The sequence below is a fragment of the Toxorhynchites rutilus genome, chromosome 1, assembly GCF_029784135.1.
Source record: "Toxorhynchites rutilus septentrionalis strain SRP chromosome 1, ASM2978413v1, whole genome shotgun sequence".
NCBI lineage: Eukaryota > Metazoa > Arthropoda > Insecta > Diptera > Culicidae > Toxorhynchites > Toxorhynchites rutilus.
In genome coordinates, this window is record NC_073744.1 from 39751076 (window position 1) to 39772005 (window position 20930).

The following is a 20930-nucleotide window of genomic DNA, read 5'->3' on the forward strand; positions in this document are numbered from 1 at the left end:
TGATAAACCAACAAATTTAAAAAAAAAAGATTGCGTAGTCCTACGTCCTCAGCGGTCGTGTCTCGGATACAATCACTCGATTTTTTTCTGTGACTATCAGCATAATTACATCTCCAACGCTCCCAAAAACATCTTTTCCGAAACAAATAATTCACAATTTATACTATTCAGCATCTTTCGCAGAACGGAAAAAAAATCCGCAAACGATTGTGTTGGTGGTAACTACAGCAATGAACACAGCTCTCGCTTTTGAAAAAAATCTTCTTTCCATCCGGCTTGCAATGTGTTGTACTTTGAAGCCACTTCCAATCCGAAAACCATGCACGGGATCGTAAAAACGATCTGAAAGACCCCAACCACCACATAAGCTCAAAAACATCTCTAAATTAACACAGGCTCTCCCCAAGTAAACAAAATCAGTATATATTTTCTATTATTCGGATATCACTTTAGGATATATCGTATTGTATTGTAAATAACTCTTATAACTCTTTTATGAAAGGTTTGGTGGCCCTGAAAAGCGCCAATGGATTAATTTTTGTTTCCACGATGCCAAAATTTTTGTCCTCAATTTTCCAATGCAGCCACAGGAAAATCCACATCAGTAACATCACTGTCTGCTGGATCGATTACACGAAACCGATGGGTTACGGTTGTCCATTTGATGACAATAAGTGTCCTTGAAGTCCCCGTAGACTGCAGACTTTTTCGCGTCCAATAGCTCTATCAGTACGAAGAGGTATGCATTCGTAGACATCGTTTCAGTTGGGTCGGTATTTGCACTAGCCAAAACCGTCCAAAATTATCGGCCGATGGAAAGTCTGCAGTCTGCGGAGGCTCTTAGTGTATGAGCGCAGCAAAATCAAAACTCGTTGCCGGCGCTACTGTTTTCGCCGCGCTGCTGCTCCCACCACTTCTGCTACTCCTGCTGCTGTTACCGCTACATGCTAGAGCGATGGCCATAGCATATGAGTACTGCTTCGCGGTTAGAAAATGAATGATGTTTTCGGAAAGCAACGGCCAAATATATTTAATTCAACTGGCGGTAGACCCATTAGGGAAGTGGCTTACAATATAATTTTTTGCTTGTATCCAAATTACATTACGTTGTTACTCTGGTTGCTTATTTTGGTAGGAACCATTCAGGGAGCACATATTGGACCAATGGCAATGCTTGACATTTCACAATTATTCAATTGTTTATCTCAAGAAAAATAAAATTAAGAATAAATTATTCATTGTGGTAGAAGCGTTGAAATATTTGCTATCAATTGATGCAAACATCTTTGCAATATGTAAGAAATGATAGTGTTATTAGCATTCGAAATCTTTCATTTTTTCCTACTTGTACAGTGTCTAGATTTTCATTTTACCCCCTATATCTTCCAGTTAGACGTAGTTCTAAAAATACACAAAAATATCAGTAAAATCCAAACAAAAATAAAAAAATAGTAAAATTAAAAAAAAATTGGAAAGAAAATGTGGGTAATATCGTGGAAATAACTGGAGAGAAGTAGGACTACACATTCTCACATTCTTTTGGTTTATTTTTTTATTCTTCTCTTTCTTGGTTTGTTTTATTGTGGCTTTGTACTTGAACTTTTCATTCGCTTGGAAAGAAATTCGACGAAAAAAGAAATCATACCATATAAGTTAACTCTCGAATCGCATGTACGAACGTTGCTTTTATTGCATTGTGAAGCATGTGAGCGGCGAGTGAAATCGAACAAACCTACCTACTCCATTCGTCACAGTGTTTCACTTTTTTCACTCTATCTGTCTTAGGCAAAAACAGAGCTGGGAATATTTCCTATTAATTTGTGTATTTGAAATCAAAAATCATCCATTAATTAAAGAGATATTAACGTTCGTATCTTTCCTCTTTATCTATCCGAAAGATTGGAATGGGCCCCTATATTGAGAAGTGAAACATCGTCCTACGTCAAAAACATCAAACTTGGATTTATTTTCTGAGTTCAAAAATAAAATTTTGAATGGTTCCCAATTTTTCCTAGTTTATTTTTCTTCTGAATTTCTTAATTTTAAAAATTTTGTTTTTTTTTTAATTTTGAAAAAAAAAGAAAAAGAAAAAAAATCAGAAAAAAAAATTGAAAAACTTTAGAGAAATTTTTGAAAAAAAATCAGAAAAATTAATAATAGATCAGAATCGTGAAAATTCGATACAGTGGTTCTCAGATTTTCATGAAAAATGATAGATTTGTTCTTTATTGCAAACAATAAGACCCGCATTTTTTAAAACTTTTTTGTTAGGGTGACCATTTTCGTTTTAGGGTGGTCCGAGAAATCACTTTCTTTCACTTTTTCCTAAAATGACTTTTTTCAAAAATTCATAACTTTTGAATTACTAGACCGATTTTGTATTTTTAGGAAAAATACTTCAGTTGCAGAAAATCCAAATATTGTTTCCGTTATTTTTGATTGTATTTGTTTTTATGGTATTCATGGTCTCGGGACCAACGACGCTATATTGTTTTATATTTTTTTCTAGAAAGGTGAGGAATTTTTACATGTAATATCTCAAAATCAGAGATGTGTTCTTTTTCCAAAAAAACGTTTTTTTCCTTTTTTCCATTTTTTTAAAATTCATAACTTTTGATCTACTGGACCGATTCAGATGATCGCCATATCAAATTGAAGAAAATGTCAATTTCTTAAAAAAATATTATACTTGTGAAAAAAAAAATGGATTCTTGTCGCATAGATCTAATCTAGTCGCAAAGGAAAATTTGTGAAGACTGAAAACAAGTTATCTTTGAAAAATCATTCCTCAAAAACGATACAAATCACATCTCTGATTTTTTGATATGTTCCGTAAAAAAACCTCAGCTTTGAAGAATAAACATAACAAATAAAACGCCCTTTGGCTATCTAACACACAAAAAACGAAATCCAATTTTTTCGAGCTTGACCTTGGATAGAGTGATGTGATTAGGAGTTTATCGATTTCTTTTTTTCTATAATAACCATAGATAACAGCTATTACAACCATCCCCCTTAGATGCTTTGAAATGTGAAAAATAGAGCTATGTTGTTTTTTCATAAAATTGATTTATTTATTAAATTGTGTGAGACATGTCAATGAATTAGTTTCTTATTAAAAATTTGTTTAAATATTGTATATATAATATATAAATATAACTTTATTATGGTTAAATTTTTTGTTATTATTCTATTTTACATGTAAATTTTTGTGTGAATTTATTTAGTTTTTAAAAATATAATTATTTTTATTCACACAGTTATGCCTAGAATCACAACATGGGACAATTCAATTTTCACGAATTTCCCGACTCTCAAAAATGAAAATTTAGTATTATTGTGTCGTTAGTAAGAAATAGATTCTTGAAACCTGAATTGCGAAACTATTTTTACTTCAATGTTTCTAAGTCCCGCATGTGACAAAAAATTGGACGGTGTGTTTCTTAGCACCTCTACTCAGAATTAAAAAAAGGTTCATTTATTAGAATTACTGACAAGAACCTCATTGATCAAATCCAAACATATTTCGAGCAAGTACCGGATACCCTCTTTGATCAGCTCCTGAGTTGAAACAAAAATCCATAATGCGACTCTTCTATACAAGGCGGCGCGTAAGTCACGCAAGCGATATGCACAAAAAAAAAATCGTATAAAGAAATGTCTCACGATACTAAATCTTTATTCGACAACTGAACCGCTTAGGAACCAACACGATCGATAGTTGCAGCACGATCGTTATTTTTTTTTCCTTCAGAGAGCGTTGCGTGACTTATGCGCCACCCTGTACAAACTTCTACAATTGAGTCGATGTAAGTCGAATTGAGTGGTTAAGTTACTTGAATCAAATCTCATCCTCATGCCTGAACAACCAGTATAAAAAAAACAATCATGTTTTTAAAGCTGTTCATATTTATTAAGGGAAGACCCCGATTTGGAAGGTCAAAAGTTTATTTTTTTGCTTTTTGGGAAGCTTGTGCTTTCAGAAATATTGTCCTAAAACGAATTTTTGATTTCGTTGGATAGTTAAGTTGATTTCGTTGGATAGATAAAGGCGAAAGTACGCGGTCAGCTGGTGGTATCGGTACCTCAAGATCTACTCGACCGGTTTGGCGGTCTTTTTATCAGCATTTAAAAATGAATTATCTAAAGCGTCTCATAGCCGTTTTTTGATATCTATTTTTTTAAATTTTAATGTCTCAATTTAATAAATCACTCAATTTAACAAAAATGGCCGCCATTTTGGCAATTTTCGATTTTTTAAAAAACCCCTATGTATTGCTTTAGGCATTGTCCTAAAGCTTCAAAATATTTATTGAAACTACGCATCCAGCTGTCAACATCGTAATAATCACTATTCGTGCACTCAAAAAATGGAAAATACATCTTTAAATATACCTTAAACGATAACGATAATACCCGAACACTTCACTTTATTCCTAATATCCAAAAAAAATCACGAAAATACATTATTTTGCTACCTTCCCTTAAGCGTTATTGCAAATTCAGTACAACTTAAATACTTTTCAAGCATATTGATTTTCTGGTCTAACAAGACTCCATCTCTCTGGCCAACCGCCAACAATTTCATTTTTATTGCCTCAAGTTCCTTCGCTTCTTTTTCTTCTTCCCGCTTTTGTTTTACAGCGATATCCTTCTCATCTTCTTCAATCATCAAAATTTCGCTTTTAAGGACTCCACGTATCATGATTGTGCATTTCACCCGTAATCGAAGAGCGATTTCGAACCAGTAACTTCTCCAGCATTCGTGATGGCATCTTACACGATTCCCTGTGCCGTAAGACTTTCCTCGATTTGGTTTACTATCAAGCACATTTCGTTGATAGAAAATCCTCTCTCCAATGATGCACTGCCATGCGATAGAATCAGAGCTTTTTTCACAAACAAGGTCAAATTTGGAAGCTCCTTCTCCGACTGTTCCAATCCATCAATAATCAATAAGCGATAAGTTCCATCCAAAAATTGTTCAATTTTTGATCTTTTTAACCGAAGACGTTTAACACAATTGTCAATACTCATTCTTTGTTTTATCTGCACAAGCGACGCAAGCAAAGGTTGTTTATCGACGAATACTTCCAAGCATAACTCCATCTATTTTTCGCTATATACGAAAAGTTGGGAATTATACCCGGGTTCATACACGTTAGGTAACGAGTGATAGGATATGTCAAAGGTGATCGTATGAACAATTTCTTCAAAAAGGTGCAGTAGAACTCTCGACAGCTGGTTCAAAATGTTAGGACATCTTTATGGGAGATTGAGGAGGAATCCCTTGCTGTTTTGATTGCGGATTTCGTTGCAAATCTAATTTCAATACTTCCATGTAGCAGAAGATTGGTTTCTGTGAGTTTAAGTGCAACGGGTGATTTAGATTTCACTTCCAGTCGTTCGGGCTTCATAATTTTCTCCAAGTCCAAGTCCCGTTAGGTCATCGAAAAGGAAAGAAACCATCGGTGCCTCTGTTTGATATTCATGAAGGAACGATCTAACAGTCGATGCTACCGTAACACAAGAAATCAATTTTGGACCTAGCAGCTAATCATCCACACAGCATTGGCGACAATCTCGAATAACTTCGACCGGAAAATGGATGCAAAACTCCGTTTAAAGTTTGGATGGCTTTCCTTAAGCTTATTCCTTACTTCGGTGATAAACCGTCTGAAGTGTGGCAGCATTTGAACTGCACGTCCCGCTACAAAAAAAAACACCGAGCGAAAAAATCCCAACTTCGTGAAGCAATTCCCGACTTTTTCCCGTGAAGCTATTCTCGACTTTTTGACGTAGAACTACGTCTTTCTGGAAGGGTGCCAAATCAGAAAACAGGTCACGTTTTTATGAAATATAGTTAACGTTAATAACTATTTTCACAGTGAACGAATTCTTATGATTTGCATATCAATCGAATCGGAAATTCTTTAAGATTAGTTTAACATGCTATACATTACAATTCGCTAATCTCTAAACGGTTTAAATTCATGAAAACTGGAATAACATCCTTTTTTCTGCCGATTTGTGTGCCAATCCAACTCGTATTTCGAATGCTTATAACCCGAACATTTCTTCACAGATCAGAAAGATGTTTGCATCAATTGATAGGAAATATTTCTACGCGTCTATCACAATTAATAAAATGTTATTTTTCATGAGATGAATAATTGAATAACTGTAAAATGTCAAGCGTTTCCTAAACGCCCTAACTGCCAAGTTTTGATTGGCCCGATTTACGGTTTCCCCAATACAGACTTCAAAATCGATGTACCTGTGGAAATCCGCTTTGCAAATATAGATGCATGTCGGGGGTATTTTTGTTCCCACAAAGCTGTGTTTTCCTAACACGGACTTCAGAATCAATGTGCCTGGGAGAATCCGCTTTGTCAACACATGCAAGTTGGGGGTAATTTTTTCCCACTGAGCTATGTTTCTCTAACACGGACTTAAAAATAAATGTGCCTGATGGAATCCGCTTTACAAATACATGCAAGTCGGGGGTTTTTTTGGTGTTGAGTATTTTTGTACTCGCTTGTCGTTGTGCAGACCGGGATATGTTTCCCTAAAACGTACTTCTTAATTGAGAAGACTGGGAAAGTTGTCATTTCAGATACTAGAGGTGAATGAACATGGGACAACTATGCGTAAAACGGAGGTATACCGGTTAAAAATATTGGCAAACAGTGAATGGGAAGCCACTTGTTTCGATCGATTTTATTAACAAAGACGACACAGAGATGTTTCCGATTACTATAAGAATGTAGTGTTGACGAGCAATCTAGGTTATTCAATATTTACTGACCTGCATGAGTTATCACAGCGTGTAATCAATCAACAATGCTAATCATGAACCATGTCGCTTCATCTCAGTCAGTACACCCCGTGTTGTTTTCCGCAAACATGAGTAATATTTATAGGAAATATAAATTAATTCCTAACTTAAGCTGTTGTTTTGTTTTTACACGCGCTCGCAATAAACTGATCAAATTGATCGATGGCTTGACGTGATGTTTATTTTCGAGATGCGCTCTGTCTCTTGGGAGCAGTAGCTATGATGTGCTAATTTTATCACATGGCAGATAGTTGTACTTACTTGCCCTGCTCCAATGCACTTCATTTTCCCATGGTCTCTCCATTGTTGAGGGGGATCTGATCTTTCTAACCCACTGCCTTACTACCGACCAGCCGACCGACGGACAAACGTACCAAAGATGCTTTGACTTCTGGAAAGTTTTTCCACATTCTTTGCTACGGTTGTTTTCTTTTCTTTTGCTCATACCATGCAAACAGGGGACCAATTCAATTTAATTAGAGAGTTCCCTCTTGTCTTTTTCCCGCGGCCCAACAAGAGAAAAATAATGGAAGTGTAAGCCTCCGATGGATGCATTTAAAAAAAATCTGCTTGCGTCTGTTGCATTTCAACTGCCCGGAAGGGTGTTCTAGTTTCACGGCGGAAGGAAAGCGGAGCAAGTTTTTAATAGCAGCAGCTGGTCCGTGGAGTATCGATTCAAGCATTGGGCACGTGGATATCGCCAAGCAAACGCTTCCCGGTAATTCTGACAGCGGATCCAACTTTTTTAATGACACACATTGTGTTTTCCCGAAAGCACCTGTCCACCATATCCGCGCAGCATGTAAATAAAACGCGAAAGGTGTGAATGCCGAAGACACCTGGCCAGGACAGCGATAAGTGGTAATAAAATTACTATTTCCGCTTTTCTTCGCAACGAACTTTATCTTCTAATGGAACAGTGTTCAGAACAGCGTCCCAGAGGGTTGTTTTAGTTGATTAAGCTATTTGCTACCTAGTTCGGTTGTTGGTCTTTTGTTGAAAAAAGATCTGGTGTAAATTAGAATTGAGTCATCAGCACGAAACTTTTCTATGGTTTGTTTGTTTGTGTTGCTCGGGTAGTTTGTTTCCTCTTTCGTTTTTGTACTGTAAACTCTAGAGTGATTATGATAGCCATATCATACTTTCAACAAATTTGCTAGTTCCTAACTGCCGAAAGATGAGATGTTCGTAGCATGGTAAGATTTAAGTAATTTAAGTAAAATTTTGTTGTTAACGTATAATTTCGTTATCAGGAAGGGTTCATATCAATTGTTTACAATCGAATATTTTCGGTTGTCCGAAAATTTCCAGCTGCTACTGATTATTACCATGACTAACCACAGATGTCTTAAACCCACTTTCATGGGCATTTTTCTGGTTTCGTAAATCGCTACGATGTATGGGTTCCACAAAATTTGAACGAAAAATGTTTAATGAAAAAACTGCGGCTCGTTCGTATTCAGCGAAACATACACACGTCGTTTTTGAATCGAATCATAACGGATGATGAAATATAGACCAGTCACGACCATGTGAAGCGAAAAACATTTTTGGGTAAGCGAAATGAACCTTCATTAGCTACCCTCGAGGCTGGTATTCACCCGAACAAAATTCTTGTGAGAGTTTTTGGTGGGCAGTGGCGGTTGATTTATCAAACCTTCTCTACAACATGGTGCTTCTTCACTCACACAAAAAAATCGAATAGCTCCTTATAAAAAATTTTTTTCGCTCCGTCGATGGTAACACTGCATTCCCCACTTTGGTACGATAATATTCGGCTACTCGTTCAATCTGATCGGATGGTTTTTAGTGTCAAGATGTACAATTTACAAGAACGTGTATTTTTAGTGAAATCGTATTACTCGACGACCGAAGCCTTAATGAAACTTTCCCCTTTATTCCGCGCGGCGAATGAGGTGACTATAGTTTGTCACTAGGTGAGATTTGAAGTCGTGTCCTTATATGTTATCCACTCGGATATCAAAAAGAAGTTGAAAAGTAGGGTAGCTTCCACAATGAAGCGAGAAACTTTGCTATCTCACGTCACTCGGCGCGTGGAATGAGGGGGTTTGTCCTCTTATGGTAAGAATTTCAACATTTCTCGTCGTTGATTACTTCCTCGGGGGATACGTAAAGGACCGTTGCTATGTTGATAGGCAACAAAATTTGTAGGAGCTTAAAGAAGAAATAACTCGGATTTTCAACAGCATCGAATTCGTAATGTTAGAGTTGCGCATGTAGAATGTTGTTCACCGTTTAAACCGTGTTATCGAAAAAAGGGGGGGTCACATCGAAAATGTCCTAAAATAAGCTTTATTTTCTTTTTTTTTAATAAAAATCGGTTCACTTTTGTAGAAGTTATTAAAATTTGTTGCGTGAGCGTTTCATTTGAAAAACCCTGTATCCAACTGACACACTTCCATTAAGGTTCTGAACTACACAATTGGGTGAGGGATCAATCGAACTATTATCGGTAGGGATTGTTAACCGGTTTTACCGGTAATACCGGGTCATTTTTCATTATCGAATCACCGGTAATTTTACAATCAATGACCGGTAATTTCGGTAATTTACTTTTGACAATAATATTTGCCTTTATGTCACTTCGAAATGTTACTCGAGTATCAAAATAACATCGAAAAAACACAACTAGTAGTGTTGCGCCGATTCTAGGACCTCCGAGCTTCAGCTTCAGAGCTGCTCGATCTGAAAACGAGACACAGGATAAGCTTCAGCGATAAAGGAATTGGTTGATGCCCTCGAACCAGTTCTCATCACTGTTGAACTGCTATGGCGGAAGAACTGCACCCTTTATGAACCTGACGTCGAATTGCAATTTATGTTAGAAGAGCTATCGGAGCAACCATCAGAAATTTCGAAGTAGCTGCTTGGAGCCCTGAAGGCAAGGATAAACGTTTTGTATAGGCAGATTTGTTCGCGCATATGAATAAGCATTCTGCTCGTGGACGTTGGTTGGGCGATCTTGGATCGATTTATAGAAGATCGATCTTTTCCATTTCGATTTTTTGGATCGATTCTTTGTACTCGAAAAAATCGCGAAAATCGATCTTTTTCTTCCGATTTTTTCGATCTTACAAAACTTTTTATAGATTTGTTTTTCAGTGTAGCACGGACGGATTTCATAGGATGTTCGCTGGCTGAGTTCTGAACAAATTCCAGTTGTTGATTTTCTAGTAATAATTTTCAATTAATTTATTTAATTAATTCCAAGACGTTTCAAGACGAATGCTCTGGGAAATGCAATTTTTCTGAGCTTTTTGGGCCTTCATAATCAGTAACACAATTAAATGTCTTTGATGTTTGAATAGAACTATAAAATTTGTATTCCCTGTTTAAAAAAAAGACGGCTCTCATATAGAGTAAATAAAGAAATTGTAAAAAATACATTTGGTTTTTCAAAGATCGATTCCTTGGTACCGATTTATTCAGTGGATCGATCCCTACGCCGTTTAGAAAATCGATTCGTCAAGATCGATCTTTTTCTAAAGAGCGCCCATTCCTAGTCGTGACATAATAAATGATGACTTCGGCGTCTTCTATCAAATGTCACGGAATGCATTGATCAAGGAGGCATTTGAAATCGTTCGCGACCTCAGACTTCAGTAGCTGGACAACAAGAGGGAAAAAATCCATTGGACCATGCAGAACCTGCAGAATAGTTGAGCATCAAGAGAAAACTTGAACGACGATTGCAGCAATTAAAGGTATTAACAGAGGGCATCAGAGGCAAATACATGACAATGGTATTCGATGCTATTAGTACTGTACGCCCAACATCATTGAACTCTGAAAATGCGTTTTTCTCTCCTGGAAATTTCGTTCATGAGATCCAATTAAGATCAGAAAACGACAAAATTAACATTATTTGTGACTCGAAATAGTAGCAAAGTAGCTAATTAGTAGCAAAAACATGAAAAATGTATTCTTGTACACTAATTATTATCAATAAAAATCGTTTCTTCAACAAAATGGTTTATTTCAAAGTATTTTTTCACCGGTAATTTACCGGTTTTACCGGTAAAGAAATTTTCATTACCGAATAACCGGTTATTGAAATTTTAGCACGGTAATGCAATCCCTAATTATCGGCTCACCAAGAAAATAAATGTTCAGGAATTTTGTGTGTGATTTGATTTTGCATGACAGTAGCAAAACTATCTCCACCAAGGTTGACAGCTTGATCTTCTGCTTCATCTATACCTGTTCCTCAGAAACGCCGATGTCAACGTTTAATGATGTTTTCTTCGTTGTGTCCCCGTTTCATATCCCTCCTATCCAAACGATAAACTTTTACTTAGTCGCGGCAATACATACACACACTCTTTACAGATGCACTGGCCGAAGGTTGTGCAGTCCACTGATCATTCAACAAGAGCCAAAGGCTCATGCCGCTCATGACAACTCTACACGAGCTGATGATTGCGCCGGTTAGTGACCATTCTATCCTGGATTCCTCGAGTCAAGAAAGACGCACCACGCTAGAATAGGAATGCTGCATCCCAATAGGAAGTATCCCGTGTCGGGCACACGTACAGAGCATTGGAGACAGCAACATCCCAATTACGAGAACACTTGTAATACTAACCTCGAGCCGACCGCGAGTAATCGGTTACATATTACTAACATAGATAATAAGAAAAACTGTCAAAATATTGAACTCCGGCCCCGTCAGGCTAACGCCATATGAGCCTTGATAAAAATATATATTTTGGAAAAAAAAGGTTGACAGCTAAGCTAATTCAGACCGGAAATATTAATAGACAGGGTTTCGGTCGAGAAGAGCGCAAAGCGGAGATAAGTGTGTGTATATTTAGTTGCTTCAAGTCATCAATATATGGCTTTGTGTGAGTACGTGCGTGCTTCATAATCCGTATGTAAAAGTAGAACATCATGAAAGTGAATGTCGTTCTAGAATTTTGTATGTGATTGTGTTTCGCTTGCCAGTAGCAAAACTTTCCCCACTAAGGATAACAGCTGCGCTTATCTCGAGCATGAGAAAGTAATGTAAGTAACTTTTTACGAGGCCAGTAATTTTGACAGAGGCGTTTTTTTGAGAATAGCGCAAAATGATGAGAAGTGTTTATATTCTTAGTCGTTTCAAACCACCAATGTATGGCTCTGTATACATGCTATGTTGAACGCTTGTTTGGTGCTGGTTGGTTTTCGTTGTACGAATGTTGTCTATAGATGCGATTCTACTGAGGTAATACTAAATAACATGTAGCCGAGTGTATGTCAATTGCATAAGGCAGTTCTCATCAGAAGAAGCGATAGCAGAGCAGCAGCACCAATACCGTCAGTCACCGTGTAGCACGGTACTGATTTCGACTTTTGGAAGTCCCTCGTTTCGTTATTTTGAATTTCAGATCCAACACAATCTCTCCTGTGTGGATCTGGGATTCTCTCTTCTTTCTATGTATTGGATGTTTGGCAACGCGAGTGCCGCTCCCGATTTTAGATTTGAGCAACTAGCCATAATGGGTGCTGGATGTGACTGGGCGGCTGTTTTAGCCAAGACACCCACATACCAACACTCCGAAAGACTCATGCTTTCTTTTTTTTGCTATTTTTTCATTTGGATATTTCCCTCAAATAGCAGAGTCTTTCGGCGGGGTTTTCTTGTTCTTCAAATTTCAAAACCCGGCGAGCGCTTCGACTTGAACTCTGCTCGGGAGGTTAAAGGGTATCGCCCGCGAATGCTTGAATGCGCGACCAATGAAAGCGCAGGGGAATTTCGGTGTGAATACGGAATAGTTAACATCGTTAACTATTACGTAATTCCGGTTCCAATGAATGTCTCGCTGATCTGAGGATCTTGAGATATGCTTGCCCATTCCGACTTCGACCGTGGAATAGGCAGGGCGGACCAGTTTTTTTTTGCATCGCGTGGACGGTAAAAAGGTACCGTAGGTGAAAGGCTACACGTGCTAGTCAGTAGACTAAAGTTTTTTTTGGTATTTTTTTTTTCTCGCAGTTTCAAAAAAAAAACTATCACCACTCCTGCCTCGGTCCACGGTCCAAGTTGAAATGGACGAACATAATTTTTGGTCCTCAGATCAGCGCACTTATCAATAGGACCGGAACTGCGTAATTATTAACGAAGTTAATAATCACGCAAGTCATGTCAAGTTCCCTTGCCCCTACATCGTTCTCATATTCAAACATTCTCGGGCGATCACCTTTAACCTCCCGAGCGCAGTTCAAATCGAGTCGCTTGCCGGATTGTTGAGGTTCCAAGAACAAGAAAACCCCCGCCCAAAAGACTCTGCTGTTTGGAGGAAATATCCAATCGAAAAAAAAAGTGAAAAAAAGGAAAGCATGAGTCTTTCGAGTGTATTGGTATGTGGGTGTCTTGGCTAAAACACAGCCGCCGAATCACATCCAGCACCCATTATGGCAAGTTGCTCAAATCTACAAAGCGGAGCGGCTCTCGCTCTGCCATTCATCAAAACAAATACAGAAGGGAGGAACTCAGATCCACACATACGAGATTGTGTTGGATCTGACTTCAGATTTAATAAACGAGGGGCTTCCATATGTCGAAAACAGTACCGTGCTACAACCGCAGTCGTAGCAGCAGCAAACGAGTTTCAATTTTCCTGGCATCCAGAGGAGAACCGTAACCCACTGCTTACGTCTCATGGATCCAACACACAGTAATTAAGGAGGAGAGCTTGAGTGAATTTTGGAATGTTTTAGGTCTTATTGGTAGTTGGTGATTTTCCCATCAATCACTCAATCTTCACGGATTCGTGCATTGCTGCATTGAGAAGAAGTAATTTCCAGTGGGAAGTGAGAAGGTTGTGGAGGAGCTTAATGCCGCCTCGGTTCCTTACACTCGTTAGATGGAGACTTCGTCACCATTGACTCCAGAAAAAATTTCATTGCGAAAAAATTAAATCATAATGAAAATTGCGCTCCGGTGGCGTTCGTACGTGAATATCGCGAATCCTAAATACGCATTTTCGTAACACTAAAAAACAATAAAATACTGCAAACTACAATACAACAGATAACTGAGTGCTCGAGCGAACAATAAAATTTCTATCTATTGAATTTAGGCTCCGATTACGCTAATACGTAAGTACTAAAGTTTAATTGAGGAAAAATCCCCCGACCAGAACGGGAATCGAATCCGAATCCCCGGCATGATAACGTGTGACGCTAACCACTCGGGCACGGGAGCACGAGCTTTATACATAACGAATAAGCAAGTAGTGTCAAAAAGCCGGTCTTTGAGTTACCGTGCTATATTAAAAATATGTTGCATAATATTATTATTTTTGTGTGTGTACCGTTGTACGAAAAAATGAAAGGATTTTTATGCCATTTACCCATACAGCCATTCCATGCCAAACCGATATAGTGGTTCTCAGATTTTCGTGAAAAGTGGTAGTTTTGTTCTTTAACGCATAATATTAGGCCCGTATTTTTTAATTTTTTCAGTAGGGTGACTTTTTCAGTAGGGTGATTTTTTTTATACTTTTTCTTAAAAGCTGAGGATTTTTTACATAATATGCTGAAACCAGAGAGGCGTTTTTTTCGTTTTTGAGTTATGATTTTTCAAAGTTAACCGATGGTCCAAAAAATCATTTTTCACTTTCTTTCCAAGAATGATTTTTTTCAAAAATTTATTACTTTTAAACTACTGGACCGATTCAGATGATCGATATATCAAATTAAAGCCAGTTAGCTAGCCTTTTGACGTGGGACTACGTCTAACCGGAATATATAGGGGGTAAAATGAAAACCAAAACACAGAATATGCAGGAAAAAATCGAAGATTTCGAATGCTTATAACTCAAACATTTCTTACTGGATCGGAAAGATGTTTGCATAAATCGATAGGGAATATTTCTACGCATCTATCGCAATTAATAAAATGTTATTTTTCATTAGATAAACAATTGAATAATTGTAAAATGTTAAGAGTTATCTAAACGCTCTAACTGTTTCGTTTTGATTGGCCCGATTTACGGTTTCCCCAGCACAGCTATCAAAACCAAGCAGCCTTGGGGAAATCGGCATTGCAAATACATGGAAGTAGGGGGACTTTTGTTCTCATCGGAATATGTTCCCTAACACAGACTTCAAAACCAAGCAGCGTTGGAGAAATCGGCATTGCAAATACATAATACATACTTTCGTAGGGAGAGATTTTGTTCCCACCGAAATGTGTTCCCTAACAGAGATTTCAAAACTAAGGTACCTGGGGGAAATCAGCATTGCAAATATGCATATCGGGGGTATTTTCGTTCCGACTGAAATGTGTTTCCCTAACACAGACTTTCAATCCATGGAGCGTGTGGAAATTGCCGTTGCAAATTCATGCATGTCGAGGGTATTTTGTTCCGTTTGAAATGTATTTCCCTAACACAGGCTTCAAATCCATGGAGCGTATGGAAATTGGCAAGGTGTCTGGGGAAATCGGCTTTGCAAATAAATACAAAATGCGAACAATTTTTATACTCGCTTGCCTTTGTACAGTCTAGAATATGTTTCCTTAACATGGTCTTCTAGAGTTAAGAACTTGGGTAAATCGTGCAGACGCTAGAGGCGAATGAACATTCAAGTCTAAAGCATCTGCAGTATAAAAAGTAGAAGTTGAAGTTGTTGATTCATGCAAACCGGGGATACTTCTGCACCCGCATGTTTTGTTTTGCATTCCAAAAAGCGTTCTCCTAACACGGATTACAAAAGCGGCTACGAACACAACGCTTTGGCTCGGTTATTCAAAGTTGCATAGAAGGATATGCCTTCATATCCTCTACTCACTGAGTTTCTACGCATACCATTTGATGATTATGCAAAATGTTGATAACCGTTTGCTGCGATAACGCCTATTGATTAAACAATATGCGTTCGACGTACGACGACGTCAAAATCGAAACTGAGTGCCTGAAGTTCATCAAATCTAGCAAATTCGCGGTTCGAGAAGTACGTACACTTGAGAGATGCAAACTTCAGAGAGAAATGTAAAATAAAATAATCGTTCGATAATTCTTCCGTTCATATATTTTGTCCTAGAAATCATACCAAACGTAAAAGGACTGTCATTAAATTTACTTGTAACGGAGAATAATCTATCACAATGTATGAATTGACCTTACATGGAATTTATCCTTTCTTTTCACTCACACTGCAATTAAAATGAATTCGGAAATTGTTTCATTCAATCAAAACCTCAATCAATACAAACAAATGATTGCTAAGCTAAGGTAGTTCCACGTCAACCTTGCGGTTATGTCATAGTTATAACCCACCCATTTTTTTTTTTTTTAAAAAAACAGGAAGTGGGTTATATCTATGGTATAACCGCAAGGGTGACGTAGGACTATCGTTGATTTAGAGATCATTTGTTTGAAGTTGAATCTAAATCCATCCTGAATGAATGAATAAATAAATATTTGGGTGACTTCAAAAAACGAGAGCGTTACGTTGAAGGCTCAAGGTTTTATGCATCCAATATTGGATACAAAAAACCTTGTTCTAAAAAATAAAATAACTGCACTTGATTGACAAATCACAAAACCAAATGTATGTGGTCGCAGTATTATATGGATAGAAAACATTAAAATAAACTCGCTCGAATGTAATTTTCAATTCCAAGGGGAACTGGCAGATTATTTTTCAGCAACGATCATTCCCTTCCAGGTTTCCTCTCGATAACCAGCAAACGAAAAGAGTTGCGCGCGTGTATGTGTGTGTGGCGGCTGCTTCGATGTCTTCCCAAGGAACCGTATTCCGATGCTGATACACGCTCGGTCACCTTCTCTTCTCCTTCTGATCGATCGACTTTTCTGTGCTCCCTCACAGTTAAAACAAACTGATTGCATTTCAGGTCAGGTCAGGCCAGGTAATGAATCCCTCGATCCCTCGCCGTTCAGCTCGTTCAGTAACGATGTTGTCTTGTCGTGAATGAACTCTCTCTGAGTATGAAAATTTCGGCGACTGAGCAATAATCGATTGAAAATTATATAATTTTCGCGATACGAAACATTTTCCGTTGCGCGCACATACAATATTGGATACGAAAATATCCTACTGATGGTTTCTATACTTTAATGTTTTATAAAATGACGCTTTCTTTGCTTTCGTTCATTTCTTACTCTACTCTCGCACCGTGAGGACTCGAGCTCGTTAGTCTTTCGCAGACAGCTCGTTAATCTTTCGGTGATAAGACACATGAAAGCAGCTCGGATAAGCGCACCAGCAGCAGGATAGGTGAAGAAGCCACATCGCTATCGACCGGGAACTTTGCGTGAAATTCGTCGCTATCAGAAGTCGACCGCATTGTTGATCCGCAAGCTACCTTTGCAGCATTTAGTTCGTGGAATTGCTCAGGACTTCAAAACCGACTTGCGCTTCCAAAGTTCCGCGGTTATGACGCTGCAGGAGGCTTATTCGAAGATACCAATTTGTGTGCTATCCATGCAAAACGCGTCACATCATGCCCAAGGACATCCAGCTGGCCCATCATATCCGAGGAGAGTGTGCTATATTAGCTTAGCATATAATCAACGGCCCTTTTCAGGGCTCCAAATTTGATGGATTTAGAGTTCAGAAAAGTTTTTTACAGGCCGAACTGAAAGGAGCATTTAGCGAAAATCGTGGTGTCGATGATAATTCGATACCGATAGGTGCCATGGATATGGATTTCATAATGAAGAATATGAAATATATGACATGTATTGAATATATCCGAAGAAATCACTTTGGTGAAACTGCATTATAAAATTATTTGTGTACGAATGCCGCAATCGATAATCGACTCTAATTTGCGCTGGGTAATTTCCTCGGATGACTCGATTCCTCCTTTGAGCATTAATAATCTCTTTCTGGCAAAACGAAGTGGTATGAATCACATTATTTGAATGATAGAATGAAGAAGTTTTCTGCCAATTTCCTTCAACCTCCAAACATATCTTTCTCCCGTTTGTCGTTTTCGCGTTCGCTAATCCTTTCTAACAACACCCATTTCTCGTTTGAGAAATTGTTGAGTAAACATTGTTTGCCAGTGCGCGTAGAGCGGGAATTCCTAAAGATTCATTGCACCTCTAATAAATTGCCGAAAGACGTGGTCTTAGGTTGATCGCACTTGATTGAAAAAATCCAAAACGAAATGTATTTGGTCGCAGCATTATATGAGTAGAAAGCAAATAATCGCTCGAAAATGAATTGATTTTCGCGATGATGTTTCACGTTTTTCATGTTATGCATCCAATATTGGATACGAAAATTTTCCACTGATGGGAAAAAAATATTCAGAAGCTTTCCTATTAATTGCGATTGATTGAAAAATCACAAATTGCAGTTTTATTTGGTTGCAGTGTTATATGGATAGAAAACATTAAAATAAACTCTTTCGCATGAATGTATTTTTCAATTCCCAGGGGAACTGGCAGATTATTTTTCAGCAACGATGATAACAACGAGAATTCCGCGCGTGTATATGTGTGTGTGGCGGCCGATGTTGCAAGCGGAACCGTGGCATCACTCTCCCTCCTCCTGATGGATTCCCTTCTGGCCTTAGGTGCACATACAGGCTCTTGGTGACACCGTTCATCAGCGCTTTCATGATAAACGAAAATAGCTTCACAACAACAGCGACAACATGCTCCAATCGCTGTTCAATCATAACTGAGGGGGTTTACGAGCGGCGCTCGCTTATATACCGATTGGTGATTTCAATAGCCTGTTTTGAAAGCAATTTTAAGACTATTGAAACAAGTTTTTGGATGAAAAAGTAACAAGTATATGACGCATAGACCTTTTTTCTTTCGAATAAAGTGTTTATCATACCATTTAGTTCAGTTGTTTAAGAGCTATGAACGCTCAAAATCTCGGTCTCCGGCGTAACGCTTTCATTTTCGAAACTTTGGCTTTACACCCCAGTATAGAAATGAAAGACGTAGTCCTACGTCAAAAATGACAAATTTGCTACCGTACAGATGAAGCATAAGTTTCTGCATAACTCAAGAACTAATTAAGCAAATGGAACCAATTTCGGTATAAGGAGGTTGTAGGGGGCAGTACACGTTTCTATGGTGGTTTGACATTCCTCCTCCCTCCCTAAAAGGGGGGGGGGAGGAGTGCTGCATTACTCGAGAATCATTCACGCAAACGGAACCAAAAGTGGTATGTGAGGGTTTTTGGGTACGAGAAATGTTCCTATGATGGTATGACACCCCTCCGTCCACTGGAATAGAGGTGGGGTTCCAAAAAATTCCAAAAAACACATTTTTCAATCAAACATATTCCAACCAAATATGACAATCGAAAATTTTCGGAAAACTCTGAAGGAAATGGGAAAATTTGCGAAAATTCAATTCCTATATGTTCATATGTTCTATTTGATGTTTGCGCTAACGAAATTGATCTTTGTTCGAAAGTGGAAATTGATTTTAATGTGATAGAACTCACTCCTATAGCTTCTTCTATATATATAAATAAAAATAGATCGCCGAATGTGTTGATAAGAGCGAAACTCGAGGAAGGAATTGTCCGAATTAGGGCTGTCTTGATTCTATCATATTTTCTGTATCAAACATTTATTCCATGTAACGGAGAAACATGTTATTTGCAAGTGGTTGGAAAATATTGAACGAGAATTGTGTCTGAAAATAATCCCTTGATAATAATAATCTAATGACGAGTTTTGGTAGAATTACTAGGAATTTTGTAGTAAAAGGTAATTTTAAAGGGTAGATTAGAAGATCAATCAATGAACAGTTCCGCGATTGGACCCATGAATGTGCGCTTAGTAAGAAAACGTGAATGTGACAACGAAAAATGAATTTTGGGTGAGACGAAGTTTGCCGGGTCAGTTTTTTTTTAAAAAGTGGAGAAATTTGATTTTTCGAGCCACCCTAAAATGGAAATGATCACCCAAACAAAAAAAAATAAAAAATTACGGGTCTAATGGTTTGCGACAAAGAACAAAATTTCCAAGAACAGAAAGAATACTCTTACGCCTAAATGGCTACTGTGTAAATGTACCATATGCAATGGTATAGAAAGAATACTGGCAAATGGCAACTGTGTAATGTGCTAATTATAGATATGATAACCATGTGGACATGTACACGATAAAAATTCGGCTCTGTTACAGCTAAAATGCTAATGAGCCTAAAATAAACAAATGGGATAAAAAAAAAATGTTGAGCCAACTGAAAACAAATTCTTTGCAAATAATGAAATCTCTCAATGAGCGTGGTAAAAGGTCATTGCCCTGGCCAATGTTGAAAAATGGAAATAGTGGAACAGTGAATGATGGGTAATGAGAAGTCAATGAAAAAAAAATGAGTGGAAAGAATGATTTGGCGAAAGTGATGTGAAAACAAAACATAACTAATGCTCTAAACTATTTTGGAGTCGATCGCGAGAGCATTCCATCTGAGCTTGGATGTTTACAAACATTCCGAAGGGCAGGAAAAACCGCACTATATAAACAATTCCACGCTAGTTGCTTCGGAGTTGACTTTCATCCAAGCATCCGAGCTTATTTGATAGCTCGGTCACGTAAACCGTGAGCCGGATGCCTTCTTGTAAGCGCTTCTAGCGTACTTTGAATCACTTTTTTTTCTAGCGCACGAGAAGCAGTTGGTCATCTTGCGATTCCTGTGGCCTTTGTTGGGGCCGTGGAAAATCCACAGCTTTCACAATCCACAGCTCGAGCAGGAAATCGTCACATCGCTGTCAGTCTGGCAGCATGTGTAACAAGTAGACAACGGTGATGATGTGTCGAGACTGTAAACAAAGGCTGTAAGATGGGTTCGTTGGAGGGAAAGGAAGTGAAAAGCCACAGCCATAGGCTTTGAGACAGGAAACCAAGGAAACCTTGAAATTTAAATCGAAGGAAGGCTGCGGAAATCGATAGCATTGAACAACGGGGCGAGGAATGAGAGTACCTGGGGGATAGAGAAGCAACAGCGCAACACTGCCACAAGTCCACCGATCAGATATCCAAACAGCACCGACACAATTACTCTGTTCAGAAGAAGTCCCTTGGAAGTTTCGGGGGACCATTGGTTTTATGAAAAAAAAATTCGATCCGGTCCCGCACTATTAA

At 38.1% G+C, this 20930-nt stretch overlaps 1 protein-coding gene across 4 annotated transcripts in view; it reads right to left on the minus strand.

The window, feature by feature from the left end:
• The window catches only part of LOC129771755 (E3 ubiquitin-protein ligase RNF19B-like), a 115842-nt gene that overhangs the window by 94238 nt on the left and 674 nt on the right, over window positions 1-20930 (minus strand). The window contains exon 1 of one of the 4 annotated variants that reach the window (XM_055775778.1): window positions 20770-20788. The exons of the other annotated variants lie outside the window; for them this stretch is intronic. The gene's annotated coding sequence lies outside the window, so the exon portion shown is untranslated. Of the gene's footprint in view, window positions 1-20769; window positions 20789-20930 lie in introns of those variants that run through there. 4 annotated transcript variants of the gene reach the window in all.